The sequence below is a fragment of the Bombina bombina genome, chromosome 5 (genome assembly GCF_027579735.1).
Source record: "Bombina bombina isolate aBomBom1 chromosome 5, aBomBom1.pri, whole genome shotgun sequence".
Taxonomy (NCBI): Eukaryota; Metazoa; Chordata; class Amphibia; order Anura; family Bombinatoridae; genus Bombina; species Bombina bombina.
Genome location: NC_069503.1, coordinates 704,681,718 through 704,708,425, shown reverse-complemented (window position 1 = coordinate 704,708,425; position 26,708 = coordinate 704,681,718).

The window sequence follows — 26,708 nt, the reverse complement described above, 5'->3', positions numbered from 1 at the left end:
TTCCTGTCTGGGAAACCCATTCTTGCCCTGGATGCCCAGTCAGGTGGAGGCACTGCCACAGTCATGTACCCCAACTCCCAGGTAGCGGAGACTCAGGATCAGCCTGCAGAGCACATGGAGGTAGCTGGGGTAAAGACCCACAGGGGTAATTGTGGGCCTAGGCTAAACCCCGTTACATTTGGAGGCACTGCTGAGATAAATTGGGGTACACCCAGTAAGGATACGTTAATTCCCCGGCCCACACTCCCATTTGTAACAGATTGGGCCCAGCAACAGAAGGTACCATTGCATCATGCAGTGATGATATGCCAGGTACCTCCCTATAGTGAGATAAAACATATCGCCAAGTGCGTAGAGATTGTACTGGGAATAGAGATGGCTACCATCAGAGATATCCTGCATGATTCATACGGTCAAACTTACATGTTAGTATATTCCCATGCAGATTTGAGAGGCCGTCATAGGCCTACATGTCTATACCTTCTTGAAGCAGCTCCTGAAGGATGTCGCTTAGTGTACGCTCTCCCTGATAAGGAGGAAGGGGTTACACTGCAGCAACCCTCCAGTATAGGCCAAAGAGACTTTAATGTATCAAGTTATTCCCAGATTCTGTCCCCTTTGTCAGAGAAACCTGCCAGGAGATTACCGGTTACCCCTGTAGAGACTGGGGCCATCCCCAAATGAAATGTCTACTTTTCCAGTGTGCAAGGGACAACTGCCCCTAAGACCCCAGATCGAGTGGTTCCCTCATCTCCAACATCCCAAAAACCAGGCGATTCCCTATTGAGAGCCACAAGTTCAGGAGAGAGTAACATATCTGAAATACTGCAAAAACTTTCAGAAGCCATAGTAACAGCTACCCATACCCACAGTTACCGTAAGCTGAAAGTGTTTTCTGGGAATCAGCCTGTTCCTGCCGTGGAGGAACCCTTTAAGGCCTGGAAGGATAATGCTGTACAATTATTGGAAGAATGGTCTTGTACGAATAACATAAAAAAACTACGGATAATGGAGAGTCTTCGTTTCCCAGCTACGAATATGATAAGGCTGTTTAGGGGAGTGAATGAACAAGCTACTGCACAAGATTACATGAAAGTTTTGCAGGTTGCGTATGGAAAATCAGAGGACTCTGATGATCTATTAATCCAGTTCCTAGCCACTAAACAGAAGGAACATGAGAAAGCTTCAGACTATATCAATCGATTACAATTGTCACTGGGAAAACTGTTTCATAATGGAGCAGTCACTGCATCTGAGTTGGATGCTCGACTATCCAAACAAATTCAGAAGGGAGGCCTTAGCAATGATCCAGTCATGATCATGTTAAGAGTTAAGTTGGATGATCAAGTCTTGTCCTATTCCACACTGATCCAAAAAGCAAAAATACTGGAGAACCAAATGTCCCCATCTCCTCCACAAAAAGGAAATTCTTCTAAAGCTGCAGAGAAAGAGGATATGGAACTGTTCGTCCTTAAAAAAAAGGTAGCTGAATTAGAATTATTGTCTAACTCATCGCCAAGAAGAACAGATTATTCTCCTACCAGGAGGCAGCACCGCAGGGAGACCACAGGAAGGTTATTCCCAGAGGAACAGTCCCCCCGAGGGAACTGTTTTAAGTGTGGAAAATCAGGGCATTTCAAGCGGGAGTGTCCCACTAATTCATCAGATACAGGAGTGGAAGTGCTAGCTATTGAGCTGGAGGAGGCTCAAGTTACCAGTCCTTTCAGGAAAAGAGGAAAAAAAACCACACCCATGTTATCTGTGGGGGCCAAGATCGGGCCCAAATCTCTGATACAGTTACAAATAGAAGATATTCATGCCTCGGCCTTGTTAGATACTGGATCCCAGGTCACCATCATTAATAGAGACTTCTATGACCATCATCTAAAACATATTCCCCTGGAGCCAGCAGGAGAGTTGCAGTTGTGGGGAGTGGGATCTCAGGCCCAGCCTGTAGAGGGATGTATAAGAGTGACAATAACCATCCCACATTTAAACACAGGAATGATCTGCCCTATGGAATTGGAAGCTCTTGTATGCTCCATGAAGAAAACAATGTGCGCCCCAATAATTTTGGGTACCAACGCAAGAATGCTGCAGGACATGTTCAGGGCCTACCTAACTGAAGTGGGAGATGTATCTCTAACTAGACTGATGGAAGTCAGCCCTGTTCTAGGGAAAGAGTGCCATCGACTAGCCCTACAAGCTAGACCAGGATCATGCCACTACTCGGGGGAAAGAACCTTTATTTGTAAGGCCTGGAGAGACTAAGACTCTACGAGCCATAGCATCTATGCACCATGAAATATCAGGAGGAACCAGGCAATACCTCATTGAGTCCTTGCCTGAGGAGGATGCAAAAAAGGGGTGGACTCTCATACCTGAGGTGAAAGATTGGCGGAATCACTGGTGTAAAGATTTTCCGATAATGATAAGAAACTTAACACCCACAGAGATCAGAATTGATCATCACCAGAAGATTGGTGTGATTCAGTAATGTCTGTAAAGGCAGAACAGGGAGGTGATCATGAAGGACCTATAGTTTTTGAACTGGAAGATTCTCCTCTACCACAAAAGTGGAGAGATAGCCTCCGATCCAAATTAGCTACTCGAGAGAAAGTCTTCTCCAGGAAAGAAATGGATGTGGGATGTGCAAAGAGTGCCACACATGCTATCAGACTTTCTGACCCAGCTCCTTTCAGAGAAAGATCAAGGAGAATACCCCCTCGAGATGTGGAAGATGTCCGGGATATACTCAAACAGATGGAAGAATCTGGCATTATTAGAGAGTCCAGAAGTCCATATGCCTCACCCATAGTGGTAGTTAGGAAAAAGAATGGCACAGTCCGGCTCTGCATAGACTATCAGACTTTAAACAAAAGGACTGTGCCAGATCAATATACTCTGCCACGGATAGAAGATCTGCTAGATGCCCTTTCTGGAAGCCAGTGGTTCAGCGTTCTGGACTTGAGGTCTGGGTATTATCAGGTACCCATGAAGAAGGAGGATCAGGAAAAGACAGCTTTCATCTGTCCCTTGGGATTCTACGAGTTTACCAGGATGCCCCAAGGGGTCACTGGAGCTCCCGCCACCTTTCAAAGGCTGATGGAGAAGACTGTGGGGGATATGAATCCCAAAGAGTGCCTAGTCTATCTTGATGACCTCATAGTGTTTGGAAGGACACCAGAAGAGCACGAACAGCGATTGCTGAAGGTTTTGGATCGACTCCAAGCAGAGGGTCTGAAATTATCAATATACAAATGTCAGTTTGCCCAGAACTCTGTTGCATATGTAGGTCACATAGTTTCCGCACAAGGTGTGACAACTGACCCGACCAAAATTGAAGCAGTGATGAACTGGCCCAGGCCAGATAACATCAGTGAGCTGCGCTCATTTCTTGGATTCTGCGGTTACTACCGGAGGTTTGTGAAAGACTATTCAAAGATTGCTCGAGAGCTACACAACCTGTTAAAGACTACCTCTGCTATAGAGGGTGTTAAGGCGCCAAGTCCTAAAGACTCATTCGGAAAGAAATGGACCTCAGGCTGCGAAGAAGCCTTCTTAATCTTGAAGAAAAGACTCACAGAAGCTCCTGTATTGGCATATTCAGATCCTGAGAAACCATATGTGCTCCATGTTGATGCCAGTATGGAAGGCCTAGGGGCCGTATTGCTCAGAGCTACCCGGAAGGGTTAAGACCAGTGGCCTACATAAGTAGAAGTCTAACTGGTGCAGAGAAAAACTATCCGGTCCATAAGCTAGAATTCTTGGCGCTCAAGTGGGCGATTGTGGACAAGTTACATGACTATTTATATGGAGCAACATTCGAGGTAAGGACAGATAACAATCCGCTTACTTATATTCAAACAACAGCAAAGCTGGATGCCACAGGGCATAGGTGGCTGGCAGCATTGTCGAACTATAGTTTCAGCCTTAAATACAAGCCAGGCCCTAAGAATGTCAGTGCGGATGCTCTGTCCCGCAGACCTGGACTTCCTCCTCATGAAGAAAAGGAGGAATGGGAAGAAATCCCTGTGTCTGGGGTAGGAGCCCTGTGCCAAACATATGTAGTGGCTGAGAGGCAGGATGAGTTCTCTGAACTCAGAGGAATAGACTCCATATGTCACTCCCCAGAAGCCGTACCAGAGGTATTCTGTGCTCCAGCAATGCTCCAACAGTGGTCTCACATATGAAGACAAGAAGAAAGCCCAGTCACAGGACTGGTATATAGGGACAGTCCTCAAGGCAATGAGAGCCAAGAACCCTAAATTACTGAGCTCCCTTCCCATTGGACAAAGAGATTTGTACCGGAGAGAATGGAGTAAACTACATCTAGAAGATGGAATCCTTTATAGAATTATAAAATACCATGACCACCCTGGTCGAAAGCAGCTAGTGTTACCTCATAGATATCGGGGAATGGTCCTGAGAGCCCTCCATGATCAACATGGGCATCTTGGGGTAGACAAGACCTATGGCCTGGTACAAGACCGGTTCTATTGGCCTCGCATGAGAGAACATGTTGAACATTATGTGAAGACCTGCAGAAGATGTATTCAGAGAAAGACTCTGCCTGTGAGAGCTGCCCCTATGGGCCACCTGAGAAGTACAGGACCCCTGGATCTTGTGTGCATGGACTATCTATGTATTGAGAATGATACTACCGGAATTGGGAATGTTCTGGTAATAACAGACCATTTCACCAGATACGCTCAGGCTTTTCCCACTAAAGACCAGAAGGCTGTGACCGTAGCCAAGGTCCTCTGGCAGAAATATTTTATGCACTACGGTATGCCCAATCGAATACATTCTGATCAAGGTAGAGACTTTGAGAGTAAGCTGATCAAAGAACTGTTGGATATGTTGCAGGTTCACAAGTCCAGAACAACACCCTACCACCCTGAGGGTGATGCCCAGCCTGAGCGTTTTATTAGGACACTCCTAGACATGCTCGGGACTCTGAAACAAGTGGAGAAGCGGTCCTGGAGTAAGCATGTAGAATCCATGGTCCACGCATATAATTGCACAAGGCATGAGTCTACAGGATTCTCACCCTAATTCCTAATGTTTGGAAGGGAAGCCAGACTACCGATAGATGTCCGGTTGGGGGTGTCCCCAGATAGGAAAAAGTCAGACTCTCACTTAAAGTATGTGAGGACCCTCAGACAAAACCTTCACAGTGCCTACGAGTTGGCCACTCAAGCTGCGGCAAAAATGGAGGAACGCAACAAAAGAAGATACGATACCAAAGTGAAGCATCGGGAAGTCCAAGCGGGAGATAAGGTTCTCCTCCGGAATCTAGGGGTACCTGGGAAACACAAATTAGCAGACAGATGGAAGGATACCCTATTTGAAGTTGTGTCTAAGCTAAAGGGACTGCCAGTGTATAATATAAAAGGCCCAGAAGGCCGGATCAAAGCTTGGCATAGGAACCATCTACTAACAATAGCCTATATCGATGAAGAGGAAGGGAGTAGTAGTGAATGGGAGAAAAGCACAACGGAGAGTCCTGAAAATGAGGCAGTAGAGACTCCAGAAGCTCTTAGTGCTGATGATCAATGGTGGTCTCCTCCTGCTGGGGAAACACAGCACTTTCCTTCCTCTCCTCCCTTAGCCTCCTCTACATTGAATCCCAACAGCCCCAACTTTGTGCCTGGGACCCCAAAAAGAGACTCTTGTATCATGGGAGAGCCAGGGTCTCAAGCATCTGGTGACCTCCCCACCCAAGTGGCCAGAGCTGAAGATTCCCAGGCACATTCTGGACTTCCTCAGTCCAGAGACTGGGTACTAGAATACGACAGCCTCCCAGGGTTCTTACTTATGATCAAGTTGGAGAACCCAGTTATGTACATATGCCCCAGGTACAGTCTAAAATGGTTGATTTTCTGTATGCAGTTGCGGACATTATGAATGTTGGAACCCCTCTGTACTAGAATAAACTGTAAGCTAGTTAACATTTGTTTATAGGACTGTTAGTGCATTTATTATTATTTATATGTTTTGTTTTTTCAATTTACCTCTTGGTGGAACCTTGCCAGTGGAAGGCAAGGATTTTACGAGGGGGAGACTGTAGCCCTTCCTGTTGAACATTTTCCTGTGAACTTTTGCACCTGTATACAATCTGCAGGAGAAGTTGCCTAGGCAACTATTAGACTGGTTGGTCATGTGATCAAGTGAAACTGAAAGAAGAGTGTAAGACACAGGAGGAAGCAGACATGTCAGAGCAGTGAAGGTGTGTGTGAGGCCTGGCTGTGAGAGAGCTGCAGACTTCATCTTGTAAAGTAACAGCATTTCTCTGCTGATTTAGTGTATGCTGCCAGCTGCAGTCTGACCCTGTGAGAGAGCTGCAGACTTCATCTTGTAAAGTAACAGCATTCCTCTGCTGATTTAGTGTATGCTGCCAGCTGCAGTCTGACCCTGTGAGAGAGCTGTGGAGGAGAATGCAGACAAAGTAAATGACTGGCAGACCTTGGAGTTTTCTTTCAGCCTGTGCAGATGAATCCTGTTTAGTGGTAAGAAGTATCCTCTCTCCTTGTCATAATGACAGGGCATTCTGTCCATCAAATAAACTTATAAACAGCTCTTCCTGTGGATTGCAGTTTCCTATGAGCTGTAACTGTTTAAATGCATGTGGATTACCTTAAAGGGCCCCAACATTTCTGTGCACCAACTGGTACCCATCAGCCATTAGGGTGAAGCCTGAGGGTGGGTTCGCAGGTGGTTTGGGAGGGTGCTGGGCCTGGTTAGAGAGAGTTGGTGTGTTAGTTAGCCACTGTATTTCTTGCCTTATTTTTTATTTGCCATAATCCTTTAATACATGTTCATACTGTTTTACTGTTATTACTGTGTGTGTTGTAGTTATTTATTATGTTCCTGTCTGGGAAACCCATTCTTGCCCTGGATGCCCAGTCAGTTGGAGGCACTGCCACAGTCATGTACCCCAACTCCCAGGTAGCGGAGACTCAGGATCAGCCTGCAGAGCACATGGAGGTAGCTGGGGTAAAGACCCACAGGGGTAATTGTGGGCCTAGGCCAAACCCTGTTACACAACATTTCCATAATTCGTCCCTTCCTTACTCAAAAAACTACGAAAATACTAATTCATTCCCTCATTTTGTCACGCAATGACTCTCGCAATCTACTTCTAAATGCACACATACATATACTTAGACACACACACACATATACTGTATATATATATATATATATATATATATATATATAGATATATATACACATACATACATACATATACACACACACACATTGGAGTCAAACACACTTTGCCATATACCATATCACTTTAATGCTTTTAAAACCTTTTTAGAAATATTAAAATATTTTGCTTCTTATACATTATTTTAATATGTTTCTTATGTGTTTTGTGAAATAAAATTTTACGTCAGGTCTTAAGTTATCTTGTATTCTAGCACAATTTCGGCTTGCACTCAAGTGCAACCTATAACTTTCAACTTTCAGCGGTAACACTTCCCCTGCAAATCTGATTTATGATGGACTTGTAATATGAAGCCGCGCGCTTATGTTAGTGTGGTTCAGCGATACTGCTTCTTGCATCCCACACTATCATTAGCGCATCACTTGTAATCTAGTCCTTTAATGGCATTTTAAGATACAAGAGAGTATTTTTTTAAAACCTTTTTTAGATTTATTTGTATTATTTTTATTATGGGCTAAATTAAAAAATGAATAATTATGGTGTAGATAACAATCCTTTAGAAACATTTATCTAATGATTTATGAGACAGTGATCGGCCAATTTAGTATCTTTTTCTCTGTTCAATCTAAAAGAATATTTCAAAATGAATCCTTTGCTGAATATTTAGCATGTTTAATTGATTTTTTTAATATGTATGCAAGAAACATTTTTAGTACTATGTCCTTTTAATGACACACATACCATAACACAACCAGATACATTTCTGTTAGTTCTCTCATTTTTCCAACTTAAGCTTTTCTATGAAGTGCTTACTAATGTGCATGACTAAGAGTGCAACCCACCTCATTAGTAATGCACAGCAGTAAGTAAAAAATCATACATGAATACACTGCACAACTATTCCCAGAATAGGAATATACATTCTCATATATTATACGCTAGATAAAAGATAAATAATGAGCATACTGTTTGTAATTCAATAAAATTAGGATTTAAGCCTGTGAATTGGAGAAGCTATGTAGATTTAAGTCTTGCACACACATGCCATTAAGAAATTAATTAAAATGTAATATCTTTGCCTCAGGTCGTTAATAATAAGTATTGTGTTTCATAATGTGTGAAGAAATTGCTGCTTTTTGATTTAGCTTTAATTGCCTGTGTGCACTGAACATAAATTGTTATATACTAATTCACTTATAGCATAGTATCATAGTATCATTTGTGCTAAAAGTCCAGATATGTACCTCTAGACAATGAAAAAGAGACATGGGGTAGATTTATCAAGCAGCGGATGCTGCAATCTACCCATGAAGTTTCAGGTCCACCTGAAACTTAAGTTAAGAAGCAGCGGTCAAAAGACCACTGCCCCATAACTCATCTGCCACCTCTGAGATAGTGGACAGCAATCATCCGGATCGGATACGATCAGGATGATTGACACTCCCTGCTAGCGGCCGATTGACCACCAGTGAGCAAGGGGCGGCATTACACAAGCATTTCACCAGAAATGTTTGTGCAATGGTAAATGCTGACAGCGTATGCTTGTGACATTTATCAATATCGGGCGGACATAATGCGCTACAGCATTTGATAAATCTACCCCATGGTGTGTTAAGCAGGTAGGCAGATTAACATAGGCACTTTGTGTAAATATTCAGAGCGAAAATTGGCAAAAAGAGAAACGTCTAATAAAAATTATTTAAAAAAAATATTGCACAAAAAATTATAAGGGCACAAAGATATGAGGACTCAGGTGTTAGAAAGAAAAAAAGGCAGGCAAAGGGCTTTAACAGAGATACATACATATACATGTTTAAATATATATATATGTATGTGTATATATATATATATATATATATATATATATAATATGTGTGCACATGTGTATTTATATGTCTATTTATGTATTTACAGACATATATATGTATTTTATATTATAACACATATAATATAAAATACATATATGATTCACTCAAAAAACACTCATGATTCACATCATATATATAATGCAAATGTACACATATGTGTGCAAGATGACTAATTTTTTTATTACATTTTTTTACACATATATATACTTTTTTGTATGGAACTGATTTTTTTTTTTTTTTTTTTTTTTTTTTTTTTTTTGCACTTGCACTTTATTACACTTACATTGTACTTACTTTTGTGGTATAGAAATTTTCTGCACAAGTCACTTGAATTTTTTGCTATCTATTAGTTTTTACCATTATAGTGCTATCTGTGTATAGGATTGGTTAGATTTTCAAATATAATTTCGTTGTCTCTGTTTTCCTACTTTGTACAATGACAATAAAACGAATCTAATCTAATCTAATCTAATATACACATATAAACACATAAAAACATATATAGACATAAGTGCGCTGGAGCCCTTTGTAGTCAAGTCAATTAAAACATGTAAAAGCATATATATGCAATATTCATATATATATATATATATATATATTGTTATACTGTGTATTTACTGTAAATATTTCACATTCATATGTTCTTTACATAGCAAAATATGTTCTAAGTATGTTTAAATAGATATTCCTATATATCTATACCTGGAGAAACCTTGCATGTTTTAGCAAACATATTAAAGGGACATTCCAGTCAAAATGTAAATGTACATAGATTTATTACATTTTTGAATAGAAACATATTTGCAATATAAATGTATTGGGAACAATGCTTCTAGTAAAAGTTATCACTGATTTGGTGTTAGCATTTTTCTCTGCACGTGCATGTGAAGCATAGCTAGATATTATCACTGCACCCACTTTTAAAACAATGCAGCTGCTCAGATCATCACTGGGGCTAGTATCATGTCAGCAATTAACAAATTGAGTCATTACCAGATGGTACAAGCACCTTAGGCTCTCTGAGCAAGTGTTGTGTTTAAAATGCTGGTGCACGGTGCATACCTAAATACACTTTTAAAACAGCTATAGCTTTTATTAGAAGCATTTTTGCTAATGCATGTATTTTACTAAATGGCTTCTGTTCAATACCAAAATTCACCCATGTGGTTTATCATTTTGGCTGGAATATCCTTTTAATTACAACATTTCAGTTCCTCATTGAGTTAACTCTTTTAATAGTTTTACTTTTTGACTGGTAATAGAAAAAAGTATTTTAAACACATTATAGGGACAGAAAAAAACTAAAATTAAATTCATGATTCGGATAGAACATACAATTCTTATCAACTTTTAAATGTACTTTTATTATCAAATATACTTCATACTCATGTTATCCTTTGCTGAAGGAACAGCATCACACTAGTGGCAGCTAGCTGGACACATCTAGTTAGCCAATCACAAGAGACAAATGTTTGCAGGCACCATTCAACAGCTAGCTCCCACTTATGTAGGATATGTGCATTTTAATTTTCAACAATGGATACCAAGCGAAAATAGAAGTGATTTTAAAAGTGTCTTAAAGTGACATGCTCTATCTGAATTTAGCAAGTTTAATTGTCCTATACGTTTAAGGTCAGTTGATACATGAAGAGTATATCAGCAACTAGAAAAAAGTATTTTAAATACATTAAGGTTAGTTTATATATGCAGCGTATATCAACAATTAAACACTGCACTGCAACTTATCTGCATAAGCAATATATGTTAATAAATATTTTAAACCATTTAAAACTGTCATCTTGTTAGCAAATTTGCATTGTTTTGCATTGCATGGACAAAACCCTTGAAAAAGCCTCTTCTTTATGTTTATTATATCTCACTGTGCAGTATGTTGCAGGGTCAAAAAAAAAATTGTTTGTATAATGCGCTTCAGCCTCTTTAGGGCAGAGGTTATAAAAGTATTTTTACTATAATTGAAGATTTTATTGGCAATTAAATTTTTAGTTTAATGTCTCATTAACCAGACACACATATTCAGTGCCTCAGATCAGCTTATTACGTAAAGGCTTTGTCCAATGTGATAATCTTCTAATACTTTTATTATAGCCATGTTGCTGATGGGCTATCTTTCATAATTTCTCTGCTTAAAGGGAAATAAAATATTTTTTTATGCATCAAAAATGATTTACTCCATTGAAAAACACCTACATGAAAAATATTTTTGTTTAAAACAGTAATTTTGTTTTAAAAAATATGCATTGTGTTTTTTCTTAGGCACAGGACACACCACCTGAAAAGCCTCTTTGTTTACCTTACTTCGTTTGCTATGGTCAAATATGGACAGATAAAACAAGTTCCTGCACATTTTAGCAAATCACTCTGCAGCATGTTGGAGTGCCAGTGTTCTATATTCCATGGAATTTACTCCAGCCTCTCGAGGGGGAGTGGAAACTAAATTAAAGTAAAAGTAGACAAAATATTTAATGAATAGGATCGCACAGTTTTTTAACCCTTTGAGTGCCAACGACGGCTCTAGGCCGTCGCAAATTGTCCCAGAGCCATCGTTATTACTCACCCACCTTGAGAGCAATCTGGGGGCTCCCACCTACTCCCACCCCTGCAATCTGGCCTGAATAATGAGAGGCATCGCTGGGGCTTCACGATTAGCGCGGTGACGACACACACAATGACGTGATGACGTAACCGTGCAACTTTATTTAAAATTAACAATGGACAATATAGGGAAATGGGAGCATGCTGCTTAGAAGCCTGTATCTCAGACATCTAAGCAGGCACAGACCCACCATTGGAAAGATAATCACCTAACCTTTCCAACGGTGTAGGTCTTGGGGATCTGGAAAAAAAATTAAAAAATAAATGTCATGAGATGCAGGACATATGCAGGACACAGCAATGATGGTACAACTCTATTTTATTGCAGAGCATAACAATACACATCTAGTCAGGTTGATTGTACTAAACTAACTGCGACACAGACACCGGACCTAAGCCCCGCCCACATACTAGTGACATCACATCCTGCTCTCATCACATCTTCCCCTTTTTCAAAGGCAAAGCATACATTTGCATATAATAAATAACAAGGTACACCAACAGGGTATACAACAACATTTTTGTTTTTGAACATTATAAAAACAGATAGATTAGAAAACATGAACAAATAAATTACATCCTGACTTGGACATCGGGGTAGACTACCCTAGTCCACAGTGACCATGGGATTATTCTGCCCATACTTCCGGTCACTGTTCTAGCTAAAGTCAGTCCCTGTATTGGGCCGGAAGTTTCACCACTCTTCCGCTTGATGTAACTTTGCATGAACTGTCCTCTGATACAGAAGATGGTGAACAAGAGTCTGCTGGAGGCAAAGATATATCCCCGCTGTGATCTTGCTGAGGGGAAGGCACCTCTCTTAGAACAGGGGATCCCACTGGCGGTGGTACTGAGGTATCCGGTTCCAGACTCTCAGGTACAGGCTGAAGATGTCTTCGGTTACGGCGTGTAACCGTCCCTCCCTCTGTAAGGACTGTGTAAGACCTTGGTTCTGGAGAGCGGCCCACTACCGTAGCAGGCGTCTTCCATTTCTTCTCATCATCCAGTTTAATTCTGACACTTTGGCCCGCTTTCAGTTCCTGTAAAGGCCTGACAGAATGTCTCCCTCCTAAGGACTTCGTCCCGAGGAACAGGGCCAGGCGGCTTGAAGACACCCACTGAGGGTAAAGTGGTGCGAATCTGGCGTCCCAGCATCAGCTGTGCCGGGCTAAACCCGGTGGCTTGAATGGGCGTCGCCCTGTATGACAAGAGGGCTAGGTACGGCTCAGATTGCTTTAGAATGAATTTTGTTGTTTGAACTGCCCTTTCAGACATTCCGTTGGCCTGCGGATAATGTGGACTTGACGTGGAATGTACAAAATCATATTCCCTGCTGAAAGCACTGAACTCTGTAGAAGCGAACTGCATACCATTATCACTCACCAGCTCCATTGGAATGCCCCAGCGGGCGAACAAGCTCTTCAGGCGAATGATAACGGCCTGACTTGTGATATCATTCAGGGGTGAAATTTCCAAATACCTGGAATAGTAGTCGATCACAACAAGAAACTTTTTCCCGTGCAGTTCACACAAATCAGCAGCTATTTTCTGCCACGGCCCCGCAGGCAGCGGAGTAGACATTAAGGGCTCCCTTCTCTGAGTAGGCCGGCGTTCCCGGCAAAAGGCACATTTAGACACGTGATTTGCAATGTCGGAGCTGATCCCAGGCCACCACACAGCTGTAGCTGCCCTTTCTCTGCACTTTGTAATGCCTAAGTGGCCATCGTGAATCCTGTTTAATATCTCCTTCCTCATTCTGACAGGAATTACAATGCGGTCTTGGAACAGCACCAACCCCTCCAGCTCCGTGAGCTGTGACCTCTCTGGCTGGTAAGCATTTAAAGACATCCAGGCTGCCCGGCTCTCGGGCCAGCCATCTTTTATGTACCTTATAACTTCTTGCAGATCTGTGTCCAAATATGTCTCTTTCTTTATCTCTTCCAGTTTCCTTGAAGAAATGGACTTAGAGGCCAGAACTGAATCAACATACACTTTCACATCCGATTCCGTGGAGGATTCTTCAGCAGCAGCCAGCGGGAGCCTGGATAGTGTATCTGCCACAACCAGTTGTTTCCCCGGCACATGCACTGCCTGAACATTGAACCTGAGCAGTCTCATTAAAAGTCTCTGGCATCTCAAGGGTGTTTTGTCAATGTCATAAGAATTGATTAGAGGGACTAGCGGTTTGTGGTCAGTTTCCAGACTAAATTTCTCCAAACCCACTAGATAACGCTGAAAGCGCTCACAGGCCCAAACTGCAGCCAGGCACTCTTTCTCAATTTGAGCGTATTTTGACTCTGCAGCCGTCAGTGTGCGGGAACAGTAGGCGATGGGCTGTAGTTTGTTGTCATTCAGCTGCAGGAGTGCAGCCCCCAACCCATAACTGCTTGCATCAGCACTAACCACAGTCTTTTTTGAAGGGTCGTAGAACCCCAGCACTGGGGCAGACCCCAGCAGTGACTTGGCATGCAGGAACGCTTTTTCCTGTGAGGGTCCCCAGACCCAGGCAACATCTTTCTTAAGCAACTCTGTGATAGGGTGTAAAACTGTAGATAAATCTGGAAGAAACTTGCCCACGTAATTTACAAGGCCCAATATCTGTCTCAGCTCATGTACATCAGAAGGGCTTTTCATCTGTTCAATAGCCTGAATTTTCTCGGGGTCCGGCTTGATGCCATCCCCGTTGATGATATGCCCAAAGTAGCATAATTCAGTTTTCCTAAAATGACATTTTTCTTTATTCAGCTTCAGCCCAGACTCTTTGATAGCCTGCAGCACACAACTCAAATGCTGATCATGCTCCTCCACTGTAGACCCATACACTAGAATGTCGTCCATGACGACCGCTGTGCCCACGTGGCCACTCAGGAGAGAACTAATTTCCCTTTGAAAGATTTCAGGAGCGGAGGATATCCCAAAGGGGAGTCTGCAGAAGCAGAACCGACCTACCGGTGTGATAAAGGTAGTCAGTTTGCGGCACTTTGGATCCAGGGGGATCTGCCAAAAGCCGCTAGAAGCGTCTAATGTGGAAAAGAACTTCACCCCAGCCAACTTCGGGGCTATATCTTCCAATGTCGGCAGCACAAATCTCTCCCTCTTCACTGCCTCATTCAACCTTTTCAGGTCCACACAGATGCGTACCTTTCCGTTTTTCTTTGCAACTGGAACAATGGGGGCACACCAATCAGTTGCTTCAACAACCTCTTCAATAACCCCCATAGACTTCATGCACATGAGCTCTTTCTCCACTTGAGGCATGAGCGGGAACGGAATTCTACGAGGAGTAGAAATACTGTATGGGACTGCGTCACTTTTAAGTGCTATACGGACAGGTTTGCAGTTCAGTAGGCCCAACTCGCCAAACATATCTTCAGAGATCTCATTCACTCTGGCCACGAGGCCCAAGTCACAGGCTGCTTTTCTGCTCAATAAACTGTTAACACACTGACCTCGGATCACATGCACCCACATGGTGAACTTCCTCTGTTTGTACTCACAGCTGGCAAGAAATTTCCCCACACAATCAATGCGGCCACCAGGACTATGGACATTTGTAGTAACCTTCGCCAGCTGGGGCTGTCGAGGCAGTTTAATAAATTCAGCAAAAGACATTACAGTGATATCTGCTCCTGTGTCAATCTTAAAATCAACTTTGGCTCCCATTACAGTAAAAGTAACTTTCCAATCTTCCTCTGAGCTTGTCCGTTCCACAACAGACCCCACAAAAGACACTTCCTGACCCTCCTGGTCACTGTCCACCTGCATCTCCTTAATGTATTCAGTTTTACACACCACTTCAAAATGGCCTATTCTGTTACATTTTCTGCATCTTTTATCTCTGGCCGGGCATATAGCACTCTGATCATGAGCCCGGTAGCACCGTGTGCATCGGCCATGTTACGCCCATCCACTTCTAGGCCTTTCCAGTACTTTAGATCTACCGCTCACACTGTGCCTTTCACTAGTAATTTTCCTAGACTGTTGCACTTCATCCACAATACTCTCAGACCTCAGATCAGCACTTTGCTTTTTCACCAGTTCACTCTGGCGGGCCATCCTAATAGCCCCGTCTAACGTTAAATCAGGCTCTAACTGCAGCTTCAGGGAGACTTCAGCATCTGCAATTCCAATAACTATTCTGTCTCTGATTTGCTCTTCTTTAGCAACACCAAACTCACAGAATTCAGCTAATTCATACAGGCTGCGCACAAATGACTCCACAGATTCTCCCACACGCTGATTACGTTTGTGAAAACAAGCTCTCTCATGAATCACATTTCTTTTGGGCACAAAGTGGGCACTGAGTTTATCCATAACTATATCAAAGTTAACTTCTTCCCCTTCTTGGAAAGTAAAAGCATTGAACACTGGCTCTACATCTTTCCCCATGGAGTATAAAAGAGAATTAACTTGTACTTCACCACTCTCCTTGTTCAGTTTGGATGCAATCCTGAAGCGCTGAAACCGCTGACGCCATGTGGGCCAAGCTGCAGGCTGAGAAAAGTCAAAAGGCTCAGGTGGGGTAAACTTTGACATTGCAATCGATCAGGAACAGAAGCGCAGTCCAGAACTTCTGACACCATGTCATGAGATGCAGGACATATGCAGGACACAGCAATGATGGTACAACTCTATTTTATTGCAGAGCATAACAATACACATCTAGTCAGGTTGATTGTACTAAACTAACTGCGACACAGACACCGGACCTAAGCCCCGCCCACATACTAGTGACATCACATCCTGCTCTCATCACAATAAATATATTTTAAAAAAGTATATAAAAAAAAGCTCAAATCCAGCTTAGCACCCAGGTGGGAAATGGCTTAGCAGCCAAAGAGTTAATTATGCATAATGAAACATTTATGGGGAATACATTTTGAGTTGATCATCCCTTTAATAATATTTCTCAAAATGTCTGAATCAGTTCAGGAAAGATTGAAGTCAAGTAATATGTTCTCACTATACTTTATCAGATCATTTATGAATTTGCACCAGTCCATACTGATATAGTTGAATGCAATTTAGATTAGAGTAACTTCTGCAAATGTATAAATGTCCCTTAATACCAGGGCTGAAACGTTAAAATGTGTGTAAAGGACGATGAACCCCAAAATAATTATTTCTTAATTCAGATAGAGCAAATCATTTTAAACAACTTTCAAAGTACTTCCATTATCAAATTTTCTTCAGTATCTTTGTTGAATGAGCAGCAATGCAGTCCTGGGAGCTAGCTAAACACATCAGGTAAGCCAATGACAAGAGCCATATATGTGCAGGCACTAATCAGCAGCTAGCGACTAGTAAAGCATTGCTGCTCCAGAACCTACCTAGGTATAATTTTTAACAAAGAATACCAAGAGAATGGAGCAAAGTAAATAATAGAAGCCAATTGTAAAATTTGATTACATTTTAATATTATTAATAATATTTAATCTTAATTATGAAAATTTAATTTTTATTTTCCCTTTTAAATGGGGTTTTAACAAATACTGTAGAGTATGTAAGTTTGGAATTTAATACATATATATATATATTTTTATTTTTAGACATACTATTTGTATTGCAATATATGCCTGGCAAAAAGGAAAAACTGAATTATACTTACTGATAAATTTCTTTCTTTCAGGATGAAGAGAGTCCATAGGTGTCCATAACATGTGCAATATATTTCCTGCCACTAGAAGGAGGTCAAGAACCATGACAAGTGCTTTGATCTCCTCCACCTTCTCTCCACGCTCAGTTTACATATAGTCAAGCAGAGGAGAGAGATAGAAAAGGTAGGAAAGGCCAAAAGCAGGGTTAAGAGGTGCAAATAAAAACTATAGCCCACCTAGTAAAAATTAGGGCAGGTCCTATAGACTCTCCTCATCCCGAAAGAAAGAAAATTATTGGTAAGTATAAATTCTGTTTTCTTTCATAAGATGAGGAAAGTCCATTGGTGTCTATAACATGTGGGATACAATACGCAAGCTGAGAATCCATGTTAAGGAAGGGTGTGACAAAATGATGGCAGTTCCTTTTTGCTGGACACTGCGACCTGAAGGACTTTCCTGCCAAAGCTGCTTTGGAAGAAGCATAAATATAAAAATATATATAATTTAGTAAAGCTATGAAGAGAAGACCAAGTTGCTGCCATGCAAATCTGTTCCAAGGAAGTAACATTTTTGAAGGCCCAAGTAGTAGATACAGATCTAGTAGAATGAACAGTTACTCTTTTTGGAAGTGGTTTTCCCACAACCAACTAAGCCTTACAAAGTCTAATTTAGCCATGATGCCAATGATGCTGTAGACTTTTGGCCCTTTCTGGGACCTGAAAAAAGGATAAACAAGCTAGACATCTGTCTAAAGTCTTGAGTAGCCTGAACATAGGATTTTAAGACTCTGACTGAATCCAAATTGTGAAGTATGTAATCCTTAGGGTTAGAAGGATTAAGGCACAGAGAAGAAACAACAATTTCCTGATTAATATTTTCTGAAGACACTACCTTTGGTAGAAAATCATATTTAGTTTGGAGGACTGCTGTATCTTGATGACAAATCAAGAAGGGGTGATGAGAAGACTGTCCAGAAAATTCAAAAAACACTTTTAGCGGAAGAAATGGTTAGAAGAAAGAGAACCCTCCATGGCAATAACTTTAGATCCAAGGAATGCATAGATAGGTTCAAAGTGGAGACCTTGCAGAACAGAAAAACAAGATTCAAATTCCAAGGGGGAGAAATGGGTCCAATAGCACTGCAAATTTTTTACCAAGTCTTGGACAAAAGTTTGAAAATTAATTTGGCCATTTTTTTGTGAAACAAAACCAAGAATGCTGAAATCTGACCCTTTAAAGAACTAATAATCCCTTATCTAGTCCATCTTGAAGTAACTAAATAATTCTAGGGATTCTAAAAGATTTCCAAGAGAAACCTCTAGAAGAACACCAAAGTAAGTAAGCTTTCAAAATCTTATGATACATTTTCTGCGTGACAGGCTTTCTGGCTTGCAGTAAAGTAGAGATAACAGAATCTGAGAAACCTATGTTTTTGAGAACTAGTTGTTCAACCTCCACGCCATCAAATTAAGAGATTTGAAATCTAGATGATACAAGGGTCCAGGGTCGACTCCAAGGGGGGACATTGGGGGGCAATGCCCACCCAAATGAAATGCTGTGCCCCCTCAAATATTGATATGATCATACGCTTTAAAAATAATAAATAAAATAATGAATTGTTATGTAATGCTGCATGCTGGGGGCGGAGTTAGCTGCTGAACTGTGAGGTCACATCACGCATCTGCAAGGAGCTCCATGTCTTAACCTCTTATTTGGAATTGGAAGTTAGAGACTTTTTGGACTTGTCTTTAACTCTATTAATTTTACCTTACTATCGTGAGTTACTCATTTTCTTAAACAATAGACCATGATAAGAATATGATTGTATCATATAAATATAAGTCTATATATGGCTACCGGCTTCTACCGACGTCTCAAAAGTGAACCGTGATCTTAGGCCGGGCCTAAGATCACAGTGCACTTTTGAGGCATCGATAGAAGCAGTAGCCATTTACAGACACATATATATATATATATCCATTAGTTATTGCAAAACAGGTATAGCTAAATCTAATCTACAAAATTACCAGTACCTGAAAAACCTAGTATCCTCACTGCTATTGCAAACAAAGGGGTTAATTGCATTGGGGGGTTTGGGGTGCATGGCTGTTTTAGGGGACATGATTGAGATTTGAGAATGAGTTTAAGGGTTTTGGATCATGGTGTCATGACTGCCTCAGTTCTTTGCTCTATCCTTTGTATAGCTGTGTCTTTTCACACTTACATAACCCCTCCCCATCAGGCAGTTTAAATTTCCCTCCTGCTCATACCAAATTGCTTGATTGTTGAATCCAGCTTCTCACCCACAAGTGCCTTGCAACTGCTATCTTAAAGACAGACGCCGCTCACATCGCTGCTACACTCAGGACCGGAACCGGCAAGCGGTTACGTCACACGCCATCGTACACGCTGCCTGTGTACAGAGCCTGCAGGGGAACTACTCTGTATCCGGGACACCGCTCACCCATTACTTTTGTAGAAAGTTCAAATTGCGCATCCTTCATTCTGATATTGCAGTAAGTTACGATAACCATCATAAGTTACTCTCTTCCTGACATGTCTCAAGCCTTTAGTTAGGATGCCTTCTTATTCAAATGCTTACATATTTACCTGATTCACATTAGTTGTCAGTGTTTGATCCATAAACAGCTCTTACCCAATTTTCCTACGTTTTGCCTAAGTTATATGTACTACTAATTCTGCTGACAGATAATCTACAGAAATTAGCTCTTAGAGTTATTAACCTTGCAATTGCATCTATGTTATATTGTGGGAACCAGTTTGTCAATACTGAGTGGGGCTATTCGCTCTGTGGTCTCAGCCATTGACACACCTATCCTTATATTAAAAGTGTACTGTATCACATGATTCTGTCCTTTGCTGCCTCCATACACCTATACAGAATCACAGGTACATTCACAACACTCCTAAACTGCAGTTGTGGTCCTAAAATTCCTTCTCTCCTTCACAGGGGTGAGATTAACTTCCACAGGCTGACAATAACAATCAAGCCTTAGTATGGACCCAGCAGCCCTACTATCTCATGTAGAGAAATTAACTCAAACTGTAGATGACCTCACTAAAGGATTTAATACACTACAGTTAGAAAACACTGCTCTGAAGCAATACATAAATGATAAAATTGATACACTTACTACACGTATTGGCTCTAGTGAACCTCAACCTAATCCTCCACAAACATTTAGTGGTATTCGTTCAGAATTCAGGGAATTCAGAAACTCATGTTCCTTATACTTCCAACTAAAACCAAAGACATATTTTAATGATCATTTGAAGGTCCTCACCACAATCTCCTATCTACGTGGCGAACCACGTATATGGGCGAATATGTTTTTTGAGACCAATGACCCCTTGCTGTACTCATTAGATCAGTTCTTTAAAGCAATGGGACAGCTTTATGATGATCCCTACAAACAGCTGTCTGCTGAGACAGCAATGAGGTCTCTGAGACAAAATAAAAGGCCTGTGGAGGACTACATCGCAGAGTTCAAGAAATGGTCCCCTGATACACAGTGGAATGACCTCTCTTTGCGCAATCAATTCCGCCTAGGCCTCTCAGATACTCTCAAGGATGAACTAGCCAGACAACCCCTCCCAGATACCCTAGAACTCCTAATAGATGCTAGCATCACTTTAGATAGACGCATCAGAGAGAGACGCTCAGAAAGGTCACACTCAGAAACATCCACTAAACATATTACCCATACAACCACTACCTTACCACCACCTAAACCACCTACAAAGGCTTCTGAAATTCCTATGGAACTCGGTTTCATCAGAGGTCCATTAACTCAACAGGAGAAACTAAGAAGAAAAGCTCTAGATCTCTGTATGTATTGTGGAGGGATTGATCACACTGTAAAGGACTGCACTCAATTACAGCGTAGGAAGGGTAAGATGAACATCACAAATATATGTTTATCTGCTAAACAAATACAGTCTAATCATTGCTCCCTTCCTATCTTATTACAGTGGGATCAGCAACGACTCAACTCACAAGCAATCCTTGACTCTGGCGCGAGCCACAATTATATAGATCACCAATTCACTATTGTAAATAAAATACCACTCATTAAGAAAATGGTGCCTAGTGTACTTCGTTTTATTGATGGTAATGAAATAACTTCAGGACCCATCTTATACCATACCATACCTTTGAGGCTCACCACACATAACCAACACACAGAGTTTATTACTTTTGATGTTATACCCTCACCTCTATATCCTATTATACTTGGTATCACTTGGTTTAAACAACACGATCCCACTATACAATGGTCAACTTCACAAGTTCTCTTTAATTCTCCATATTGTAACAATATGTGTCTCCATCAGGAACAAATATTACTAGATTTTCCTTTCCATGTCCCCAAAGAATATATTATATTCGCTGATGTCTTTGATAAAAAAGAATCAGAGAATTTACCCCCTCATAGGGTCTATGACTGCCCTATTGATCTCCTGCCAGTAGTTGACATACCTTACGGCCATGTTTTTCCCCTCTCAGAACCTGAGTTACAACACCTTAAAACTTATTTGGCTGACAACTTGAAGAAAGGCTTTATACGTCCTTCCACCTCCCCAGCTGGGGCTGGTATATTTTTTGTCAAGAATAAGGATCAATCCTTAAGACCCATTATTGATTACAGAGAACTAAACAAGCGTACCATTAAAAACCGCTATCCTTTACCTTTAATTCCCCAACTCCTTGATAGATTACAAGATGCTACTATATACACTAAATTAGATCTCCGAGGGGCATACAACCTGGTTCGAATCAAGGAGGGTCATGAGTGGCTTACAGCATTCCGTACACGTGGCCTATTTGAATATACTGTGATGCCATTTGGTCTCTGTAATGCCCCGGCCACTTTTCAGTACTTCATAAATGACATTTTTAAGGATTTTTTGGATTTGTTTATGGTAATTTATCTGGATGATATACTCATATTCTCTACCTCACTTACTGAACACATCAAACATGTTACCTTAGTATTAACACGCTTGCGAGAGAACTCTCTTTATGTCAAACTAGAAAAATGCTTATTTCACTCCAAAGAGATTAAATTTCTAGGTTATATTGTATCACCACAAGGTATCCAGATGGATAATGTTAAGATATCGGTAATCCAGAACTGGCCTTCCCCAAAAAGTAAAAAGGATATACAAAGGTTCATGGGTTTCGCCAATTTCTACAGGAAGTTTATTAAAAATTTTGCCGACTTGACTAGACCATTAACTAACTTGACTAAATCTGATACACAGTTTCGATGGAACGACGAATTACAACAAATATTCAATTTCTTAAAAACGGCCTTCACTACGGCACCTATCCTTCATTTCCCTAATTCTGAATTGCAGTATATTTTAGAAGTAGATGCATCTAACTATGCTTTAGGAGCTATCCTCTCACAGAGGCAGACTCCTAAGGACCCTTTGCACCCTGTTGCCTTCTATTCACGAATTCTTAATTCAGCCGAAATTAACTACCCAATTGGGGATAAAGAACTGTTAGCCATCAAGACTTCATTATAACAATGGAGACACCTTCTGGAGGGCACCATTCTTCCAATCTTGATTTACACAGATCACAAAAATCTGGAATATCTAAAATCAAATAGGACTCTTAGTGCTCGGCAGGTCCGATGGAACCTATTTTTGGCTAGATTTAATTATCTTATCACCTATCGTCCTGCAAACAAGAACAAGAAGGCTGATGCCCTCTCAAGACACTTGGTGGACCAAGTGTCACAACCAAACCTCTCACCCTTAATTCCTCTTGATAGGTTCTTAGCCTTAACCATAGAACAAAACAATCAGTTCAAATTGGCACAACAGGCTGACTCAAATAAACCATTACAGGTCTTGGTTTTACATACGGATGGGTTGTATTATCACCAACAACAAATCTATGTACCCAACAGTCTCAGACCAAGAGTCTTAAAGACGTTACATGACTCCCCATCTGCTGGACACATGGGCATAAAGAAAACTCAAGAATTAGTCTCAAGATTCTTTTGGTGGCCTACTTACCTCTCCGATATTGCCGATTACGTTAAGACCTGTATGATCTGCAAAACTACTAAAAAGGGGAGGACTCCCCCGTACGGACAATTGATCCCTTTACCGACTCCTGACCGTCCTTGGAGGGACATAGCTATCGACTACATAGTCGACCTGCCTATCTCAGAAAAGAATAATACCATATTAGTAGTCGTGGACTTATTTAGTAAAATGGCACATTTTGTGCCCTACCATAAGCTCCCGACTTCTTCTGAAACCATATCCTTAATGATCCACCATGTGTTTAAGTTACACGGACTCCCGAATAGTATCACCTCCGACAGGGGTAGTCAATTCACCAGCCATTTCTGGAAACAACTCTGCCACTCACTGGGTATTTCCAGACGTCTCAGTACCTCTTTTCATCCCCAGACTAACGGCCAGACTGAAAGGACAAATCAGTGCATTGAACAATACTTAAGATGTTTCATCTCAGCTAAACAAGAGAACTGGACCCAACTTTTGCCATACGCAGAATTTGCCTTCAACAACTCCATTCATTCCTCTACTAACTCCACACCGTTCTTTGTTAACTACGGCTTCCATCCCTCTTTTGAATGGGATTCTGTGGTTGGCAACACTTGTCCTGTTGTGAATGACCTCATCAACACCATTAGTGAATCTTTTTCATTGACTGCTCAAAATATTCGTATTGCTAAAGATCGGTATAAATTTCATTTTGACAAGAAAAGGATTCCCTCTCCTACATATGCTGTTGGTGATTACGTATGGTTATCGACACGAAATCTGCATTTACCCATTCCATCCAGGAAACTTTCTTCCAGCTTCATTGGACCATTCCCTATCGTGAAAATTGTGAATATGAATGCCGTAACCCTCGCATTACCAGCGAATCTGAAATCCCATCCTACCTTTCATGTATCTCTTCTCAAGCCTTATAGACAACTTCGTCACCATGATCCTTCTATCCCTTTACTTCCACATCTACAGGATACCACCCTGGAGTATGAGGTACAAGATGTGTTGGACTCCCGACGCCTTCGAGAGCAGCTCCAGTATCTGGTTCATTGGAAGGGCTACCCTGATTCTGAGGACTCCTGGGAACCGGCTTCCAACCTCTCTGCCCCCCGATTGGTGGCCAGGTTTCATGAACGATATCCTGATCGCCCTGGACTCGATCCCCGGAGTTGATCCTTGGGGGGGGGGGGTCCTGTCATGACTGCCTCAGTTCTTTGCTCTATCCTTTGTATAGCTGTGTCTTTTCACACTTACATAACCCCTCCCCATCAGGCAGTTTAAATTTCCCTCCTGCTCATACCAAATTGCTTGATTGTTGAATCCAGCTTCTCACCCACAAGTGCCTTGCAACTGCTATCTTAGAGACAGACGCCGCTCACATCGCTGCTACACTCAGGACCGGAACCGGCAAGTGGTGACGTCACACGCCATCGCACACGCTGCCTGTGTACAGAGCCTGCAGGGGAACTACTCTGTATCCGGGACACCGCTCACCCATTACTTTTGTAGAAAGTTCAAATTGCGCATCCTTCATTCTGATATCGCAGTAAGTTGCGATAACCATCATAAGTTACTCTCTTCCTGACATGTCTCAAGCCTTTAGTTAGGATGCCTTCTTATTCAAATGCTTACATATTTACCTGATTCACATTAGTTGTCAGTGTTTGATCCATAAACAGCTCTTACCCAATTTTCCTACGTTTTGCCTAAGTTATATGTACTACTAATTCTGCTGACAGATAATCTACAGAAATTAGCTCTTAGAGTTATTAACCTTGCAATTGCATCTATGTTATATTGTGGGAACCAGTTTGTCAATACTGAGTGGGGCTATTCGCTCTGTGGTCTCAGCCATTGACACACCTATCCTTATATTAAAAGTGTACTGTATCACATGATTCTGTCCTTTGCTGCCTCCATACACCTATACAGAATCACAGGTACATTCACAACACTCCTAAACTGCAGTTGTGGTCCTAAAATTCCTTCTCTCCTTCACAGGGGTGAGATTAACTTCCACAGGCTGACACATGGTGATTAAGGGCTGAATTATTTTTAAGGAGCTATTGCACTGGGGGTCTCAAGTTTAATGGCTCTGTTGTAGTGCACTGCATAGGATTTAGACTTCATTCTTTTACCTAGTGATTTAGCACATATTCTCCAAATGTGGGGGATAAGCCAGCCAGAAACTACACTTTCCTGCAGAATATGTAGGTCTGCTCTTATTTTGACTCTCATATATGCTTTCGTTCTGGAGCCGACCCTGCAAGGGTCCTTGAGACAGCAGATGTTTCCTTAGGGGTAGAGCCCATGGAGGAAGAGATGACATCTGTATTAGGTCCGCATACCAAGTTCTGTGGGGCCACACCAGAGCTATGAGAATTAAAGAAGCCAATTCCTGTTTGATTCTTGCAATAACTCTTGGAAGAAGAACAAACAGAGGAAATAGATAGGCTAGATGAAAGTTCCAAGGGCATATTAGAGCATCTATCATATGAGCCCTTGGATCTTTTTACTTGACACAATAAACTAGAAGTTTGCAGTTCAATTTGGATGCCATGAGATCTATTTCTAGACTCCACCTCATGGACTGATGACTTAGGTAATTTGCTTCCCAATTATTCATTCCCAGAATGTGAAATTCTGGTGCAGTTGTTTTCCTCTGCCCAAGACAGAATGTGAGATACCTCTTGCATAGCTAAGGGACTTTGAGCCCCTCCCTGATGATTGATGTACACCACGGCAGTGACGTCTGACTGGAATCAAATACATTTTCCTGTTTGAGAAAGGGCTAAGATTGGAGGGCCCCAAGAATTGCATAAAGTTCTAGGAAGTCGATAGATAACCTTGCCTTCGAGACTTGAAAATTGTGCCACAACCCATCAGACTTACATCTGTAGTGACTATGGTCCAGATAGGCCAAAGAAGTTCCAAAGGTCAAATAGTGATTTTACTTCCACCGTGAGAGAGATGGAAATAATCATTTGACCACTGTTAAAGCAAGGACAATTGGAAAGGATGAAGATAAAAGGGAGCAAAAGGTACCGCGTCTGACAATGCTGCCATAATACCCACTACTTCCATACATTCTCCTACAGATGGAGAATGATCCATCTGTAGTGAAAGAAAGGAAGTATGAAGTTTGGTTCTGCAAAGTTCTGTGAGTCTATTATCACACTATTATTACACCCAAAAAAACACCCTTGTGGCTGGTGATAATAAATTTTTGAGGACATTGATTTCCCATCCATAATGTAAAGGAAAGATACAATTCTGTGGGTATGAACAGTAGCCAGAGAAAGAGATTGAGCTTTATTGTCTAAATAAGAAGCAACAGATTGCCTGAGCACTGATCACTGCTAAGAGAGCCCCTAAAGCCTTCATGAAGAT